The sequence below is a fragment of the Haliaeetus leucocephalus genome, unplaced genomic scaffold, assembly GCF_000737465.1.
Source record: "Haliaeetus leucocephalus isolate CR32 unplaced genomic scaffold, Haliaeetus_leucocephalus-4.0 Scaffold417, whole genome shotgun sequence".
In the NCBI taxonomy this organism is placed as follows: Eukaryota; Metazoa; Chordata; class Aves; order Accipitriformes; family Accipitridae; genus Haliaeetus; species Haliaeetus leucocephalus.
Genome location: NW_010972853.1, coordinates 5,735,421 through 5,755,117, shown reverse-complemented (window position 1 = coordinate 5,755,117; position 19,697 = coordinate 5,735,421).

The window sequence follows — 19,697 nt, the reverse complement described above, 5'->3', positions numbered from 1 at the left end:
TTATAAGAGAAAGGACTATTTGCTGAGTTGCTTTCCACATATTTTAGATTAAATCTCTACTACAAAGCTAATACTATGACGAGTTATTTCACAAACCCACAAACTCCATTGTTAGTCTGGGCTGAATTTCTCTGGAGTGGCAGTTCATTTTCACTTCTGACCACAGTCAGCAGCTAACTGCAGGCCTCCAGAAGGGGAAGGCTGAGTGTTGGCTGGTTGCGTTCCCTTAGCATCCTCTTGCTTTCACTGACATCAGGCTGTACTGCTGCAGTAATCACGTCTTGTGTCTGTCTCAACATGATGGAGGAAAATTTGACTTTACTGAAGTTGAGTGATACTTTGCCAATAACTTCAAAGAATTTTGTATGCTTAGAGCTTAAGCCATGTAGGTAACTCCAGTTGACCATTTAGGCTTTATTTAAGTATCAACATGTCAGAAGACTAAGGGGTTTCAGCCCTCCATTAGTACCAGCAAGTACAGGGAGAATTGTGCCACATTTCAACTGGGCCATAGTGCAAGCATTGTCTCACCTTCCAGATTAATTATGCCAATCACCTTGGCATATATTGCTGCTGATACCATAAAATCACAAAAAATCCATTGACAATATTTCATTATCTAGTGAAATCATATCTAGATTGAAATTCCATTGATTTAAATAACTGATTCATGGCTAATTCCAAATATCCTTGTCACAAAAGTTTCACTGGGCGATAAAATTGAAAAGGGATCACCTTGAGTCAAACACAATGTTTAACTTAACAAGAAAAGTATTTATTAAATAGTATTTCTTATTAGATCAAACTTATTTTGCAAATAATTGGGCAAAAATGAGGCTAGTTTTGTTTGTATGAATCTGGATTTCAAACAACCATTTTGGATAAAAAAATGTCATTATCTCTATCTAGAAGATGGGTCCTGTTCTGTCATTAGCTTTATGTAGAACATAGGTCCTGTTAATATAGAAATCTTTGGTAGTTCTGTACAGGATGTGAAAGAAAAATGATGAAAGTAATTGAAACTGCAGGGAGGGGGAGAGTAAGTAACAATGTAATTACATGAATTGGAATTTGTCCAGGTCCCTAGAACTAGAAAATTCCAAAATGCTACTTAACAAGATATTTCTATTAAAAAAAAAGTTATAAAAGTTTCTGCACTTGTGTAGCAACAAATCTTCAATCCTTAGTATTCACTCTGACCTTCTATTCCCTCCTGGGCTAAGTAACTTCCTTCTCTTTCAAAGGAATGCTTTAAACTAGTCTATTCCCGAAAGAGAACAATGCCTTTTTCTGGAAATCTTCAGTCTTTTTCCCCACCACATTGACTTTCCTGTTTAGAAACAGCTCCCTAGTGAGCACAAATTCCCCCACATTAAAAGTCCACTTAATTTTGTTTCCAGTTTTCAAGAAAAAAACATAAATGCAATATATTTCTATTTATAGTGTTTTTATAGTAAAACTTTATTATACCATCTAAATATATAGTGGACCAATTACAATCAAACATTATACAGTAATGTTTCAATAACATTACAACCTAGTATATTATATGAATTACACAAATAACTCTCTGCTGGCATAAGCTCTTCCTTAATGGATTTTCTCCTACTAGTGTCTACTAAGTTCTAAAAGTTCCAAAACTAGTGCAAACTCTAGAGTAAATGACATCCATAACTATGTTTACAGTACAGTATATACTACTACTTCTGTGTATAAATATACAACATGTATTGTAACACATAGGTAATCATTCTTTTATCTTGCTCAGTGTTCAGTACTGTATGGAAAAGGGTCTTTAGTGATCTGTATGCTGGTGGCATTGTGCATATTTCTAGATCAGAAAAAAACGAGGACACCTCACTGATCTGAAGATTTAAAAACCAGTACTATCTCCATTGCTATTGGTATAAAATGAACCGGTTTTATGTTATGCAAGTACATGGTTAAGACGGATTCACAATACAGTGCTTCAGCAAGTGTGAAGAGATGTAGCTGAACATTTGTGTGTAAGCTACTTTACACTCATTCGCCTGGGTGGTTGACAATAAATTAAAGGAAAAAAATCGATTTACTTACTGTGATTGAGGTACTTGGGTTGTTTCAGGGAAAAATCAAAGGTAATAATTCACATTTCTTGTTTTCCAGGAAAATCCTTGATTTAATTTTCCATTTAAAATCTAAATCTTTGAATTTATACATCTTTGCTAAGTTTGGTGTGGGACTGGGCCTATTTCATTCCAGCCAGTAACAATTAGGGTGTATTTGAGTTGGCTATTTTAGTAAATGCATTTAAATTCAAATATATTTCTAAGACCAGAAGGTGTTTCTAAAATCCATTGCCCATTTTATATCACAAACCTGGATTATAGGTTTACAGCACTATTTTCCTTCAGCAGTTTGTAAAACAAACAAAGGCCACAGAAAAACGCAGAAAAATCCCTGTGAAAACACCCTTGGAGCTTTTGTTAATGATAAAAGCATTTCAAAGCTGCTGGTCTACCTGAAAGTGTAGCATGGGATACTTTAAAATGCATTTCTTTTAAGCCATGAGAAGCTACAGTTTTCATAGAGAACATAAAAGCTGAGCACTGGTGTTTTAGGCAAAAGCTTCCCTGTGTTTGTATACATAATCCTGTATATATATATAAAGCATAAAAGAAAGTCTACAGTTCCTCTGAGAAATATTTCTTGAGTTGTCATCAACTCTTATAGGCCAATCAAATAAAATACATTTGTTTGGGCAAAGAAATGCAGAATATTCCAACCATCTGTTGATTTTAGTGGTAAGTTAAACAAACAGCAATAGAAAGACATGACCAGCAGAAAAAGAGTTAAGAGTTTTTCTCTTTACTAATGGCCAGGTTTTGATTTGCAAATAAGCAACCTAATAATGTTATTCCAAAAATACCTAGTTACTACTGCTTATTAAGAAAGTAGGGATGATGGTTCTAAAGCAACATGCAGATTGTTTGATGTTGGTAGCAACTGAGTATTGTCTAGGCTTTCTTAGTGTTGACTTATATTTAACACTTCAAACCTGGCTGATACAGTACTTAGCTCAAGGGAGACACAATCCTGTTTTGCAACATCATAGTAGATGAAGAGAACACGAAGAGCCATTTTTTTGAGATTTCAGATGATTGCTAATATTTACTTCATATTTATTGCTCAGTTACTTCATATTTATTGCTCACTTTGGTGATCAAATAAAAAATTTCACAATAATAGAATTGGCTGCATTTTTCCAGGCTGTGGAGAGGCCCCTGCGTATTGCCAAAAAAATTAGACAACTACATCTTGCTTGCTAAAATTCAGCATTCTTCATTATTATTCTTTTGTTAATGCTTATTATTGAGCAGGTGTGATTCCATTTGATTGTAACTTATATGTCACAGACAGAGATTTGTTGTGCAAACTGGTTTAAATAAGATAAAAACCACCCACCCAAAAAAACCCAAATCAGCAAAGCCACCTGTACTAGAAACTCGAACAGAAGTGACCCCCAAAACTTTTGGGTCTTAGTAGAAATGAAAAAAAAAGGAACCTCTTCCTGTGAGATTGCTTATTCTTTCTTCCAACCCTAAGTAGTTCTAGGAAGTTTCAATAAACATGCAGAATAGAGCTTTTAATTCAAAGCTTAGCATTTTATCTCTATCAAAATAAATGCCAGAGTCTGTTGAGGTTCTTTCATTGTATAAATGAATGAAGAGTAATTGTTTAAGGGCTACTCACATTACAAACGTGTATAAACAGGTTTTGAACTAGAATTTTCTTCACCTGAACCTCTCTGTACATGAGGAAAGTGCTCAGCATGCCAGTTCTTGAGCACTTCTTTATTGATCTGCCTTGGTTAGGTAATAGAACCTGTCCCACAGTCTTTAGATCAGGGCTCTACAGCCCTTTTTCATAGGGCTGCTAATCCCAGGTGCTTTGAGGAAAGGGAATACTCAGAAAAAAAGTATTTTTACAGAAAGGGAAAAAAAAAAGAGAAAGTTGTTCTGGAGAACACAATATACAAGAACAATGGTGTGAAGAGTGTTTTGAAATATTTGTTTTCTGTCTTTGTGTAATGATTGGGTGTGGGGGAGTCAGGGGCTACTGCTAACTGGTTTGTGGCATTTTTAAAACCTGAGAGGTTGCAAAGGAGCTGGTAGAGTTCTTCTACTATGAGAGAGTTAGCCACTGACGACGGGAACACTGATGAGGGGACTGTTGTCAAACAGCAGAAGCAAGATTCAATAGGTTCAACCATGTGTCACTGGGACAACAGTAGACCTGGTGCATAACTGCTTATATGAAAGTAATAGGCCACTAATATATCTCATTATAATTATCTTTGATTAATTTAAGATAAAGCTAATACTTGATGCAACAATTAAACAAATAAAATCCAAGAACCCCATAATCGCCAGCTACACAGAAGTTTTTGGTGGGACTTAACTCCTTTAAAGATACCATTGAATATATGGGTATTGAACCTTTATCAATCCACACATGCTGGAAAAAACCTTTGAAAGTAACTAATATAAAGAGACCATATAAGATTTGTTGTTACTTTTCTAAGAAGTAATGTCTCTCATTTCTTTTTATATGCTGCCTGTTACTTCAAAATGTTTGGCAGATTATAAAAAAATGCCATCATGTTTGGCACTGTTCAAACTGAGTCACCCTTGCTTAGGCAGGACATTTTCTTTTTTCACACAAGAATCTAAGGAGAACAACAGAAGAGACATTTTTGCCTGAGTTTGCTGGCAGAAATTTTTCTCATTAAAATGGTGTAGGACCTTTATTGTCCACACTGAAAATAAAAATGTAATTGCAAATTGCACTTATAATACATTCATGCAATTTTACATACTGCATTTGCCATGGCACTCAGTGTATCCATTTTTGAAAGATAATGACCTGAGTTAGTTTGGACAAGATCTAAACTTCTGTTTCCAGGGAATCTAAATATATTTATTTGCAGTTATGGAACCACTATACCAGCACGTCTGTGAAATACTGCATTCAAACCACATTAGAAGTTACTAGATTTTTTTTTTTGGGGGGGGGGGAAGAAAGGAAAAGAATTAATAAAAAAGGTCATGAAATTATGAAAATAAAGTTTATGCTCTCCTCTCACTAAAAAAACATATAGACTGAAGTCTATTTTTTTCAGAAACTGTAATGTAGTTTGCTTGTTTCCCAAGTTCCAGCTAGGGCATTGCCATAATTCAGCTCTGCTTTTCCAAATGCTTCCCTTTTAAATAATCTTTTATTTTTTAAAAAAGGCACATTATATCTTTCCTCTGTTCCAGTTCTGTCATACATCAGCAAAGCTGATTTGAACAAATCAATTTAATTGATTTGTTGTAAGTGATTTTGGTTTTATATTGTTGGTGCTTTAACATAGAAAATCTTCACGTTGAGGATGTTTTATATGTTCACGTGATTCATTTCTCACATTTGAGTTTTTAACTCTATGAATTGTTACAGAACCTTACTTGTCTGTGTCCTGAGGATCTGCCATATAAATACCTTTATTGGTCTGGGTTTTTGTACCTAATTAAGGGTGCTTTGAACAGCTGGAAAAATTCTCATCAACGTCCATGGATAATGGATTCTCAATGGGTTGCTGCAGCTAAAGAGACAGTTTGACCAATTTCACTGGTTTTAAGACATATTGTAATACAAATTTCTCTAGAAAGTATTGTACACTTTTAGGACAGGAGATATGCAGTGCACGTTGAAGAAGAAAAGTGACACTACACTGCTTTTATTTGTCTTCTCATAATCAAAACCTACCAGAATCCAGTGGGACACTCATTTAAACAAGTATTGTGCAAGAAACACTGGTTTTCTAATGAAGAAAAAAGCAAAAGCATATAGGATGTTCTGTAAAACGGATGAATAATTCAGTTAATGAAAATGTTGTGCAGGATAGGTCTACTTCAGATTACAGCCCTTTCCAACATTTTGCAGAAATACAGACATCTGAATAGTTTGAATGATACCTCAGTTTTCTGACAAAGGGGAGCAATTTTGACTTAAAACCAGATGAGTCTTTATAAGTGAGGAAAACTTTTCCTCAGCCTTAAAAATGTGAAAAGGATTTTTTTCAACTTTACTGTTTGACTTACAGTAAAAAAATTACAAATTTGCTTTTTACTAATTTTCTTTCAAATGTTGCATGTATTAGCTTGTTGTTGCAGAGAGCATCCATCTGACTACTTATGCATGTAACACAAGTACTTGTCATAATTGTGCTTGTACTGCACTTTCAGGAAAAGATTGACATTACACTGCTGTATGTTGAATGAACTTTTAGGATTTTTCTTTATATATTATGAAGAGAAATAATTAGTCTGAAGGGAGACTTCTTTAAGAATCTTTAGTAAATCAAAGTAATGGTAGCAGCAAATAATTACATGCACAAAATACAAGAAAGCAAAGGGAAGTATCAAAAGACCTGATCAAAAGCACATCTGAGTCAGTAGACAGATGATTATTACCTTCAATAAATTAGAAATCTGGCCCTATCTGTATGTAATATAGATATCTTCCTCTTTCAAACTCATTCAATAAGCTGGCTTTCTGAAAAGAAATGTAGCATAAGTAGCCTTGAACATTGTATCAGGATGCTTATGTTTTTCTCATGATAATATCAGAAATTTTCAAATAATATTTGAAAGGAAATTTTTTAACAATTTTACATTAGTTGTAACGAAGAAAAATAAATCCCAAATGAAAACCTGTAGGATTTTTCCACTCCTTCCAGGTGTCCTTCTCCAAATGTCTTCACAAGTACATAGACTTTAATACAGTGCTAAATTTCACAATATACTTCTAATATACTTTCCACTTTTACACCTTATGTTTCCTTCTTTATAAAGTTCATTTTTTCCAGAGTTCAGGCTCAGGTACTACCTTGTCTCTACTGCCTTCTAGTTAGTACTTTCTTCCTGTAGGTCCTGTTTGTGTACACAGAAATGTCCAATCCCTCTGCTTGGATTCACCTAAAAGATAGGGATATAGATATCATTGGGGCATTTCATTAAAAAGATATGACTAAAATGAACAGAATATTTACAAAACAGTCCACTGCCTTGTGCAGTTTATTTTGTTTATTAAACTTTGTTTCCCATAGTATTTTCTTCATGTGTTCAATCATCCGATATTTTCTGCAGTAAAATCCTGATAGTGATTTTCTCTGGCGACTTTCAGTCTTTCTCTTGGCTAGCAGTTATCGCTACTTACATTGTTCAACACTCACTGCCTGGTTTGTTAGTGCGAAACCCATTATTTCATGTTTGTACATTAAATCTGATTTTCTATTATGTAGCTAAATATATTTTAGTCAGTATCCTATGGAATATTTATTTATTTTCATGTTGCCCTTTTTAGTGCCTTCAATGATCTCTATTACATCCTTACTATTGATTATTTTTATGAAATTAAGATGTCTTCTCAGACAACCTCTGTGGTTCCGTAACAGTAGTATATTTACTGTTAAAAAAATCCTAATAACTTTGTAAAACCAAATCTGGTATCATCATATATGTGTGTTCATTATCCTTGTTACACTTCATGCTGTTATCTCTCCATCTAATTTTCTGTGTGTGTGTATGTGCATCACTCTGTTACTATTTTCAAATCATTTTAATACTCTAAACAGCACCCATCTGCCATACATCCCGTATGAAACTTAACAGTCACGTCTTCAAAGAACTCCAATAAATTATTAAAGCAATTTTTCATGTAAGTCAATAAACTCTCTTATAAATATGTGTGGCCCACTTGCATTATAAGTTTGGAGAAGTTGCTTTACAAATAATTGACATATATTCAAATTGGAAGAAACAAGACCAAACATTATAAATGAGTTCATTTTCAATCTATGCACCAAACCGGTGTTTCCAAAATCTAACTCTAAACTATTAAATCTATGTTTACTAATAATTATTTGTATAATACTATTTTTCTGAGAATAGTTCAGTTTATCTTACTCAAAACTACTATCTAAAAATTAAAGATCAGTTGAACAGAATAAGTAGAAATCTACTGACTAAGAATTTCAAGATGACTATTAAAAGCTGAACAAACTTTTACAAATTATCACAACATCTGACATAGATAAGTGCTGTGAGTACTTATGAACCATATACATTTTCATGGATAGCAAAAGTGAAATCTAGGAAATCTGTGTAACTTGCCTAAGAACAGCTACATAAAATAAATATCAAAGTAGCAATTAGAACTTAGAGAGTTCTCATTTTTATTATATTTAGTCCACTAGAGCATTAAGCTATCTTAAGTATAATGAACTGACCTATATTTGTAAGTGTCCAAAATAATTTCTGTTTTGTTAGCCAGTCTTTGGTATTAGAAATGAGCTATGACTTAAAAGCTTATGTGCTTCTGTTTGTTAAAGATTAGTATTCAGTTACTTGACAATTACTGTGAGATCAGTCACACTTCATAATTCTCTGAGATCTTAGTTCTTTATCATACCATGAAATTTGATTCTAGTCTTGAATATTTTCCAATTTCTTAGTTCTGATGGGAAAAGATGAATTAATAAATCTAGTAATTGTCTTTTAAAACAATTTTCTGAAATTATAGTGGTTGGTGAAGTTGGGACACATGACTTATCACTATTTATTCTTAGGATTCTAAAGTTTTCATGTTATCTAGCCAAATAGGAAGTTCTTTACGTCCAACTGATTTCAATGGGATTTATGTCTTCTGAAAAACTGGCCTCATGTACATGACTTCCAAGTATATGAATTACAGTCACAGTAAGAACATCTCAGTATACAAGGATAGATTAAAAGGTTATAAAAAACCTGTATTGTTTGAAGTTCCAAACAATATGAAGCAAAAGGAAAAAAAATCAGATTTTAGAAAAGCTACTGCTCTTAGAAAGATAAATCCCATTTCACCATGTAATGCATCTTGCACAAAGGCAAGATTATGCAAGAGCAATCATCTAATTTGAAAAGCCTTAAGGAGGTAAGCATTAAATTTAAAAAACAATCCATGTCCTACAAGAGAGGTACTGATGGTGGCATCTACAGATGGCATTGAAACACCCAACACCGGAGGATGTTTCATCCTGGAAAACACAGAATGAAAAACCACTCAAGTAGAGTAACTAGCTGACTAAACTCTGTACTTTACAGTCTATAAAAGTGTTAAATGTCATACAGACAAAGTCTTTCAATAAATAAGTTAATGAAATCATTTTTTCTCCGCTTTGTTTAACCCACAAGGCTATAAAGTTTCAGCTGAGCAGTGCAATACTGCTCAGAGGAGAGGTGCTTTGAACTTCTGCTTGCCTCAACACAAGAAAGAGCAGGACACTGTTTCTTTAAGAGTGTTGAGGGTCTTTTTTGGGTGACATGGCTTTCTCTTTGGAAAATAATGAAGAGACAGGGAGAGAGAGCACCTACTGAAGACAAAGGCAGATTTACGCCTCACCAGTAGCAGCTGCAGGACCTGTTAGCAAGGCTGTATTTTCAGACTTGTCAAGGGACACAAGGGTATTCCCACCACGAGTGAGTTACAGCCCTGGAGCCGCCCTTCCTGCTCAGAGGAGGGCAATGGACGGTGCTGCAATGCCTCTCTGGGCTAACGATACCTTGCTGGGCTTTCTAGATCTCCCTGCAAGGCAGGGTCTTTGCTTGATTTCAGATTTCAGTTAGGTTCTTCCAGGCAGGCACAAAATAAGCAAGAGTGGCCTCTGGGATGCCATCTCTGAGGACAAGCCATGTTTGCAATATAGTAGTTTTGTATATATATATTTTTTTTTAATATATTTTTGCATATTTGATGTTTCATCTTCTAGGTGTTTCTGCTAGAGAAGCAAGGTTGAAAAACTTGTCTGTGCCCTTGCTGTGCTTTATGAGAAGACTGCTGTCTTACTATAGTAACTTTTTAAAGCCTGGAAGTGCTGGGGAAGCAGCTGGACTCCGCATCCCCTGCGATCTTTGCAGTGGACGAAGGTAGGGAGAGGTTGGGATGGTCTCTATTTTATACTAAAGAGCCCTTTGACCTCTGACTACTAGAGTACATTAGAATATCCTGACCATTAATTTTTAATGATGCCTACCATATTAAACATGAAGTACATAAAGTCAAATGTAGTATACCCCACACCAATAATTTATTCTTCTTTTATATATATATATATATGAAACATTCAGACAGGCAATTAAAATCTTCCTCCCTCATCCAGTACCAGTCTAGACAGAATTTAAACAAATTAACTGGCAGAAAAGTTTGACACGTGCACAGACAGGGCATGTAACACAGGATTTGGATGGATGTTCTGAGGTTGTGTTTTCCTACAAGTGCACACAAATGCCTCCCTCACCTGCTCTCGGTTTCAAATCCCTCTAAGCTGCCACGCAGGACTATGGCCATATAACCACAGTTTCCCAAGCAAGTGCTTTCTCTTTTCTCTTGTGGTGGTACTTCAGGCCCATCCTAGGCACAGTAGTTATAGCTATATTCATTTGAACTGGCTCAAAGGATTTGTAATAAGCCCTTTGATGGCTGCATTCAAACCTTTGAATAATTTCATATGTAGAGCATTGCTACGGAAACACACCAAGTAATGTGTTGTAACCATTGATCATACTATCACATGAGGTAGTTCTAATCAACAAGAAACACGGCTGAAATTATCAGAAACTGTAGAGAAGTGCCCACAAAGAAAAAGTATGCGTTTCCAATTAGTACTTTACTACTTTTCAAAATGGATGTGCAGTGCTTACTAATTTTTTGGCATCCTTCTTTCTAACAGATAACATCAGTGTTCACTGCTCTAAGAATCTTGCTAGGTTAGATGAAAATCTTTAATTGGACACATGTATAAATTACATTAATGTGTAGAGAGAAACACCAACATTACTGCTTTTGTACTATACAGTGTTCACTACATTTCATTTGAAGATCTTTTGTACGTTGCCTGGCTATGGAAGGCCCGATGAGGTAGGCCAACATAAAAATATATATCGGCAGAAGTCTGCATGGCTTAAAGGCTTCATCACTCAGGAGTGGCAAAGCCAGCTAGACAAGTTGATGGTATTCCCAGCTATTTTGGACATCTCTATGTGACCCATATCTGTAACTAACAATAAACCTCTTCCACTAAAAGACATTCACTCAGACTTTCTGTACTTCCATATAAAAATATAAGCAAACATAAGCAATTTTATGTTTAGAAGAGTAGTAATTTTCTGCCTTTTAAATTATTGTATTGAAGAATTCTTGTTTAGAAAACATTTAAATTCTCCTATAGAAAACAATTCCTTGTTTTCTACAACTTTTACTGGAGGAAAATACATGCAGAAAGCCTTGATATTTATCTTTTATTTGAGAATACTATATGGATGTACATGGAGAAAAAATCCTCACCAGTTACGTACTTTTCATTATGAAGCTAGATAACCAACCAAATAATATATTTTTCTGTGGATTTCTATTGATTCACCCTGCTGTGAATACAAATTACAGGATATGACATTAAGATAATAAGACAAAAAAGAAAAAAAAAAGGGGGGGGAAATTTCTTTGTTTGCAAATCTGGAGCATTAATTGCGTTCCTGTGAGGCAATCTGGATGAAGCTTCTGCTAAGCAAATTAGATATAAACTGAAGGTGAGGGCAAAAGGGTCGCCACAGCAAGGGAGCATCGAGTGACAGGCACTGGGACCTCCGATGCATGGCTTGTAGAGCAGATGTTCACAAGGATGCAGTGATTATTGAACTGGTAATAAAAAAGCATCAGCTTACAGGCAGCCACGATGGATGCTGGTAATTATAAAGCATCCCCTGGGAGGAAAATGACACAAGTCAGCCGCATCTCTGCAATCACAGGGGCATAATTAAAGCTCTAGTAACAGTTGTTAATAGGGTGCAAATAAAACAGGGGGAAAATTTGAACACAGTCTTTTTCTTTTTTAAAGAGACGGCAAAGGACAATGTAATTACAGAGACTGCATGCTTTTTAATTTCATGATACAGTAAAACAAAGACCTTTAATGTATTTTATACATGCATATACACACCATATCAAATAAGGCAAAAGTGATTTAGTCTTTGACTGTGTGGCATGATGGGGAGAACAGATTTTTTTACCAGAATGTTTATATTTTAATTTTCAAAATGGGCAAAACACAAATATATAAAGAAAATGTAGTATGTATAAATATTTGGCCATTTCATCCTCACAGGAGAGGTACAATGACAGTATATATGGTTAGCTAGTACTATTGGTGTTATTGTAGACACAATAATATTAAGATACTAGCGATGGAAGTCATATTATCTTTTATTAGACCCACTGGAAAAAGCAGGCAGATTCCCAATTTTTATATTGTTCAGGTATTTTTCAGATATTTAAAGCATATTTTTTGCATCCAAAAGTATAACTGGTATGACTGGTTAGGCTTAATGATCTGTGAATAGTTTATGTGTTCCACATCTAGCACACTTAGGACTTAGACATCAATTTCAGTAGAAATCCTTATGAAGTGTTAGCTACATAAAAAATGTAAAATCTATCCTTCATATACAATAAAGGCCAGTCAATCACACTTTGGCATAGAATGATAAAAAGTGTCTTTGGTTGAAATCTTTCAAAATTCAAGTATTCTTATCTAACACTATAATTAGTCAAAAAAACACATAGCTGTATTTCTCAGAAATGTTTGAGTCTGCAAGTTTTCAGAGTCTCTCTAATAGTCTCATTTTATTTGAGTGGTTTTGAAACTGTTTTCACATACTTGATGTCTTTACTGGTGTACCAGTTTTGCAAAATTTGTCCAAGGGAACAGATTCTCCTCCAGAAGTGTGGTACTCTAAGACTTTAGTACTATACTTGATTACCTTCCTGAATGCAAGATATGTCATCTCATTGCTGTTTGCATTTTTGTTTCTTTCACTCTCCTTCAAGATGTCTACCAGCAGTCAGTATTGCAGGGCTCTTATCTTCTTCCTGACAGATGAACATCCAACATACAGCACCATAGTTTGGTAGTCTCTTCAAGCTCAATCAATTAGCTAATACTCAAAGGCTTTCCTGTTGTTTCTGTTTCCATCAGAAGGATACGCTTATGAGGACTACTGAGATATTTTTGGCTACAGTCCAATTTATTTGTTAAAAATGCACAGAAAATTTGCTTTTTGTGAACACAACATAAACAAACACTAAGAAAAAGTTTCATTATTCTGAACCTTATTCTGCATCAAGAACAAGCTTGCCTAAAGGGGACTCTCTTTTTCTGAGTTTTTTTATGAGGGCCAAATCTGGACTTTGCCCTCTTGCAATATCAACTTGCTTTTGCTTCCCACTTCCTGAAAAACACATTTACCTATAACTGCAACCCAAATCCCAACCTAACCCGTGCTTTTTACTAGTGGATCATTTATTTCATTACTACCAAAAGATTTGACATACAGGTTCATAACTGAAGTTTGGCTTTGCAATCATTGAATGAGCGAGAATTTCACTTTTTCTTTATTAAGACTAAATGAAGAGTTTTCAGCCAGAACTGTGATTGATGGCTGCCATTACTATCTGCAGCATATCAGTATTAAGATGGCAGTAGGAATCATTGATAATTGCTGATGTATTCAATTGAACAAACAGCCAATACTAATTGCAGCAGACAACCAATATGTTTAATGTAAAATACTCATGCAGTGTTTAATGAAGGAAACCTGAAGAGAATTCACTGAAGAGAATTCAATCAGATGTCAAATGTTGTGCATGAAATAAAAAAAATTCTAAAAGTAAAGCTAAAATCAACATCGACTATGTTTTGCGAGGATGATACCATTTAAATGATCTCAATGTTAAAAATTATGAAATCAATCATATTCCAATGAACCTCTGAGAAAGCTTCAGAAGAATAACAACTACCCACAATTTCCCATATGCAAAAATCTTCACCTTTATTTGGTTATGTGTTAAAGAAAAAAAAAAAAATCTCATTTGTAATTCTTTGCCAAATCAAAACAACACAGCCAGACCTTCTGGTAACATCAGCTAGAATAAAATTTTAAAATGCCATATTATTGTTAATACGTGGAAATGGAATAATCTGTCTCAAAATCCAAAGAGATTTTTAAAACTATAAATCATAGTTGCAGGAAAATTTTGACAGAAGATTATATACCCCAAAAGTCCAAAATTGCTAAATAATAAATAGAAGGAACAACTGGGTGAAGAAAGACTAAAGATTTGAATCTTCTATATACTTACCTTAGATGCAGAATATGGAGTTGATGACATTGTGAATTACGCTAACTTTAATAAAGAGAAGTCCTAGATAACTTTTTCTTATCATATTCATCTTCCCTGTGTGTAAGAAATGCCCACATTCCATCACTGCATCGGACACAATACAGAAGTTCCATTGTCTAAAGATTAAATACCCAGGAAGCAGAGCCCCTCTGTAGGCTCTGAGTATGTTCAGTGCTACTGGAATATTGCTGTAGAATCAGAAAGACTTAACTGAGAACATATATACTGTTGCATACATATGTAGTAATCATTCTTTAATTTCAGTAGTTTTTTGACCAATATTAAAATGATCTTAATGACATCAGAATGAAGCCCAATATCCATAGTACAGTAAAACTGAAATGTCATGAACAACAAGGGGTTTACAGTATGATTATTTTCAGGTATGATACTAGACATTAATGAGGTTTCATCCCTATAGTACCATTACTTGCAAACAGCAGAATTATCCACTTCCAGAAAACTGTGCAATCACTAACAGTGAAATAATGGACTCTCTTACAGGAAATTCAATCACTGTGAAAAGTCTGCCAAAGAAAACTACTTACAGACTTAGAGCAAATTTGTTTGCCCTACATTGAAATCAAAGAAAACTAACTGAACAGGAATTAGATTTATGCCTTACACATAAACAGGTGAAGAAATTTGGACTACTGATTTCACAAACAACTCAATGTACAGCAGTGTTAACCGTACTCTTACACTCTTGAACTGCAAACTGAGTGATACTCTTATCATATGTTTCAAAGTATTTTAACAGTTTACTATTCGATAGCCCCTTTTTCCAATATTGCTTTTTCTTATGTAACAATTTTTTAACTGATGTCAGAAAATTCTCAGATTTAGATATGTATTTCTTATATAGAATAATTAGTGAGTTTCTATCAATTAATAATAATTACCCAAAATGTTCTTCAGGCAGCACAAACATATTCCTATTGAACAGGTAAGAAACAAAATGATAATCTTAAGTGCAGTAAGAGTATTCCCAGATACAACTGAATTCTTGCAGTATAAAAAAATCCTCAGGAGGTAAAAATATCCTCATAAATTTCATGCAAACTACATGGCCAGGAAAGGAAAACATAGGAAAGGAAACGGCAACACCATGGAGAAACTCATATAACTTGCTGAGTCCATATATCCATTGGACATTCTTATTCAAACAGGCCATTCAAGGTAAATACAGTTCCTTCACACTTAGCAGATAGTACTGGTGCATTTGATCTATTCTTGCTAGCTTTCGTTCTTTCAGAGGTGATGATGACAGTGCTGTTGAATTGGCCTCCTGCTTTGACTTGCCATTCTGTAAATCCAGGCTCCTGGCAAGTCAAATTTTGAATCTGCAGATAGGTTGGGAACAACAAACAGTCCTATTTTCTCTTCTAAGATTTTAGGGCCTTCTCTTCCAGAATTTTTGTTGTATTAGCACAGGAAGACCATGTGGTCTAGAGATTTTTAGCTCCTATTACCTCCTTAAGCAGTAATCTGTCCTGTTTAGGGATAGCTGATGACTCTGCACACCATGAGTTTGCATTGTGCTATTGACTGCAATTAAATCTGGGCTCTGTCAGAACTGGCCATGTGTTTATGCTTAAGTATTTATTGATAGTCATTAAATTTTTACACTATTTGCTGAGATTTTCAGCAGAAAAATGCAGGTCTATATTTGTACTAATGAACTGCCATTGGCATTCAGCTTTTCACAATATCTTTACTTTCAAAATAGCTATCAGTTACTAGATTAATGTTATGGTCTCTATTAGTCCATATGGTAGCTAGCCAAATTCACATTTTGTTACATTTTTATTATTATTACTACCAATAGCCTCACCTGGTAGCTGTTATCTTCATAGAGAAAATGTGTCTGCTCCAAGAGATCCTTTTGCAAGAACCTATATATTACTGAATTTTTTGGTAATAATTTCTTGTAATTTGCTATATTTTTCATTCTCTCACTGGAATCACTACCATTAATTAATTATTAAGTCAATTTGCCCCACAGCGGATTTCTTCATCTCCAATTGCTTTGAGGTAATACTTGCTACCAGTAAATGTTGTAGTTGTCAACTACAGTTCTTGAGTCTGGATTCCTTTAAGATAAAAGTGTTCCATTGGTTTCTTTTTAGCACAGATTTTTATGACAATCTTGGGTACAATTTTATAAGCAACAATGCTATGACTCTGGGAAATACTGATAAGAAAATGGTGTTTCTGCTCTTAGTTGAACTATGTAAAAGTACAACAAAAGATTTCCCCTTAATGGTTAATATCAGCTATCATCAGTATTTTGTCTTACAATATTATTTTTCTTAGTGTGTAGCCACTATAGTGTAGTATCTGAGTTAACAAGATTACTTCATAGTAAGTTCATAATAACTTCAAAAAAATGAGTACATGTTAGTGAACATTACAACATATTAAAAGATGCTTATTTTATGTCTCTGTGACTTCTTTTGAGTATTTTGTTTCTTTTAAAATATTCTATGGCAACTGGATTAGGAAGTATTTGATTTTCACCACCACCAGTGAAGCAGCAGTCCTCTTCCTGGTGCTCTATGCTATTTTTAATAGCAGAGAGGGTCTGTACTGGATGATAATTCTAGGCATTATGCAGTGATGAACTTTTATATTTTAAAAAAATTTTACCTGCTACCAGTTGTGTCAAAATGAAGGCAAATTTGACTTCTAGACTTCAATTTAACTAGAAATGGTCATCATTTTCATGACTGCCTGTCAAAATGCTTACTTGATATCCTCAATCAGTTTAAAGGGTAGGAAAAATCATTCTGGCATGGTCTGCAGCGATCCTATTGTTTTGCCAACTGCTTAGTCACCGCGGAAGCGCTTTACAACTCCTACTTCATAGGAATTCTTGGTGTGACAGTTCTGATTTTAACAACATCAAATTATCTCCAATTTGTTTTGTTTGATTTCCCTCTTGTGAATGGCTCTGTGCTTCAGATAGCTCCATTTCTATATGTTAACCCACAGCAGGAGGGCAGATGTCACAGGGTGCCTTTACTACCTGTACTTTCTCCTCTCTGATAGAACTAGTTCACATGCCAGTTTTAAATAGCCTCCCCAAAATGCGTAATGGCCACCACCCACTGAGATCTAAGTCTGCCCTTGCTCACTTGGAGCTTGGCCAAAACTGCACTGCTGTGATGCAGAGCGTGTCACACTGCTTATCCCTCTGATGTGGAATTGGAACTCTAACAGTCAGCAAATCTTCTTAATTTGAGTCTCTCAGTTGAGGAGAATCAGTTGGAATCTTCACTTAAAATACCAGCAGCCAGCAATAATGGCAGACAGCCTCTTTCTAGTTCTCTGTCTAATCCTTGTTTAAACTTCCAAAGGTGTGCAAAGGCGAGGCTGCAGAGCAGTAGATGGAAGCAGTAATAACAGTAACAGTCTCTCTGCACAGGAAGAAAATGCATCTCTCATTAGTTCGTTCTCAATGAACAGACAGCATCTCCTTCAGTAGCCTCTCCGACTCCTCAAGCCTCCAATGTCTTAATCTGCATTTCTGAAACACTTGTTGCTGTAGCTTTGCAAATGGCAAAAAACTTTCAAATATTTATGCTAATATATTGCTCACATCTAACATTTATGACTCTTTGAATTCCTTAGATTTAACCAGATGTAGAATGTTATCACTGCACATTGTGTCACAGTAAGCATGCATATTGCATTTATGCACAGTCATAAATGTGCATATTTATGTTACATTAAATATGGGTAAAATTTGGACATGATCTTACAGAGATATAATGAACTTCAAGTTTTTCAGTGAACCTGATTATAAATAGAATAAGGTGAGGTGTGATAAAAAGTGGATCAAGAGTCAAAGGGATAGATTAGGTGAGAGCCAGCAAGTTGGCAGTTGCAGTGTTATTGCTGTTCGTTTGCAGGTTTGGTGGGACAGAGAATATGTGAGGAATACGGATGGAGGCAAACAGAAAACTGTTCACCATCTTCTTTCTTACCATAATTCCTTCCAAAGCTAGTTCTTCTCCCTCTCCAGCAGAAGCTTGTCTGAAGGAGAACAGCAACAGAATATACTTTGTATCACATACAAGAAATAAATAGCTTGTTCACAGAAGTGGTTTGAAACGAACAGCTTGCTGAGGTAGACGTGGTGACTGCTGCACCTCTTTGGAGACCCCTTGTTTCACCAAGACCAGCAAGGCTGTACATAAGTGCACGGTGCAGAGCACAGCAGTGCCTACATATGTTGAACTGCTTCAAATATGCAGATGTGTGTAGGCAGATGACCACAAAGTGGAGATGTAACTGCAGAGCAAAAGCCTCCATTTAGTATTTTTTTGCTCTAAAGCAGATGAAGTCCCAGCAGAAGTAGCGTTGGGGAATGCTTCACATACTTTCAGAAGTGAGCATGGACTCCCGACAGAGTATTCCCCATCTGCTCTAGGACAGATTTTAAACACCAGCTGCGGAGTCCTTAAGCGTACTTTTTGAAGTTACCTGGCACTACGTGCTATAAACATTGCTGCTTCCTGGCAACTCTTATTGTGATCAGCTCTTTAACCCAGATACCAGAGAAATAAGACTGTCTGGCTAGAGTATAAAAGGGTCTGTGCTACCTCCATACTGGAGGAATGATTAATAAAGCAGTGATTTGCCTGAGATGGTATGTGGACAGCTCATGCCACTGCTATAATCAAAAACATGATTCAGCAGCCACCTAACACTGACAGAAAATGACTTTGATATTGCTGTGCCCTAAAGGAAAAAAAAAAAGCTAGCTATTCAGGATCCAGTACTTGCTACTGTGAAGGATGTAGTGCTTTCTGAGTCAATACGAAACCAACCAGGAAACCAACCAGCAGATTACAAAAAAACTCCTTAATTTCAGCCTTCACTTTGCCCCTGTCTGTTCATGTCACAAAATCACATGTAAGGTTTCAGTTCACTTGTGCACAAAACAGAGATGATGATTAGAGCACATGGCTGGTTTTGTTCTGCTGGGTTTTTTTACTTCACTCATCAAAGTGAACAATTAAAATAATCTTTTACGACTATTTACTTTCTTTGTCATTTCCCTGATGCAATAAAAATTCCCCAGATTCATTTTGTTCAAGACCAATGACAGCTTCATTTAATTTTGTATATTTTTCTTTAAATTCCAACTTTTTGAAAACAGTCCTGCAATACACAGTTTCTCATACCCACACAGAGTTTTCAGCATGGGCAATTATACGAATTGAGCTTGAATCCACAAACAGTGTCAGTCCACCTACATCTACATTTTTGGTGAATAAAATATTTGGCTGAAAAGCTTTGAAAAACTCTATTGATCACCTTTACCTTTCTCACAGAATTTTGGGGAGCTTCATTAAGGTTTATGGAGACATTCTGAGAACCTTTTATTGCAGTTG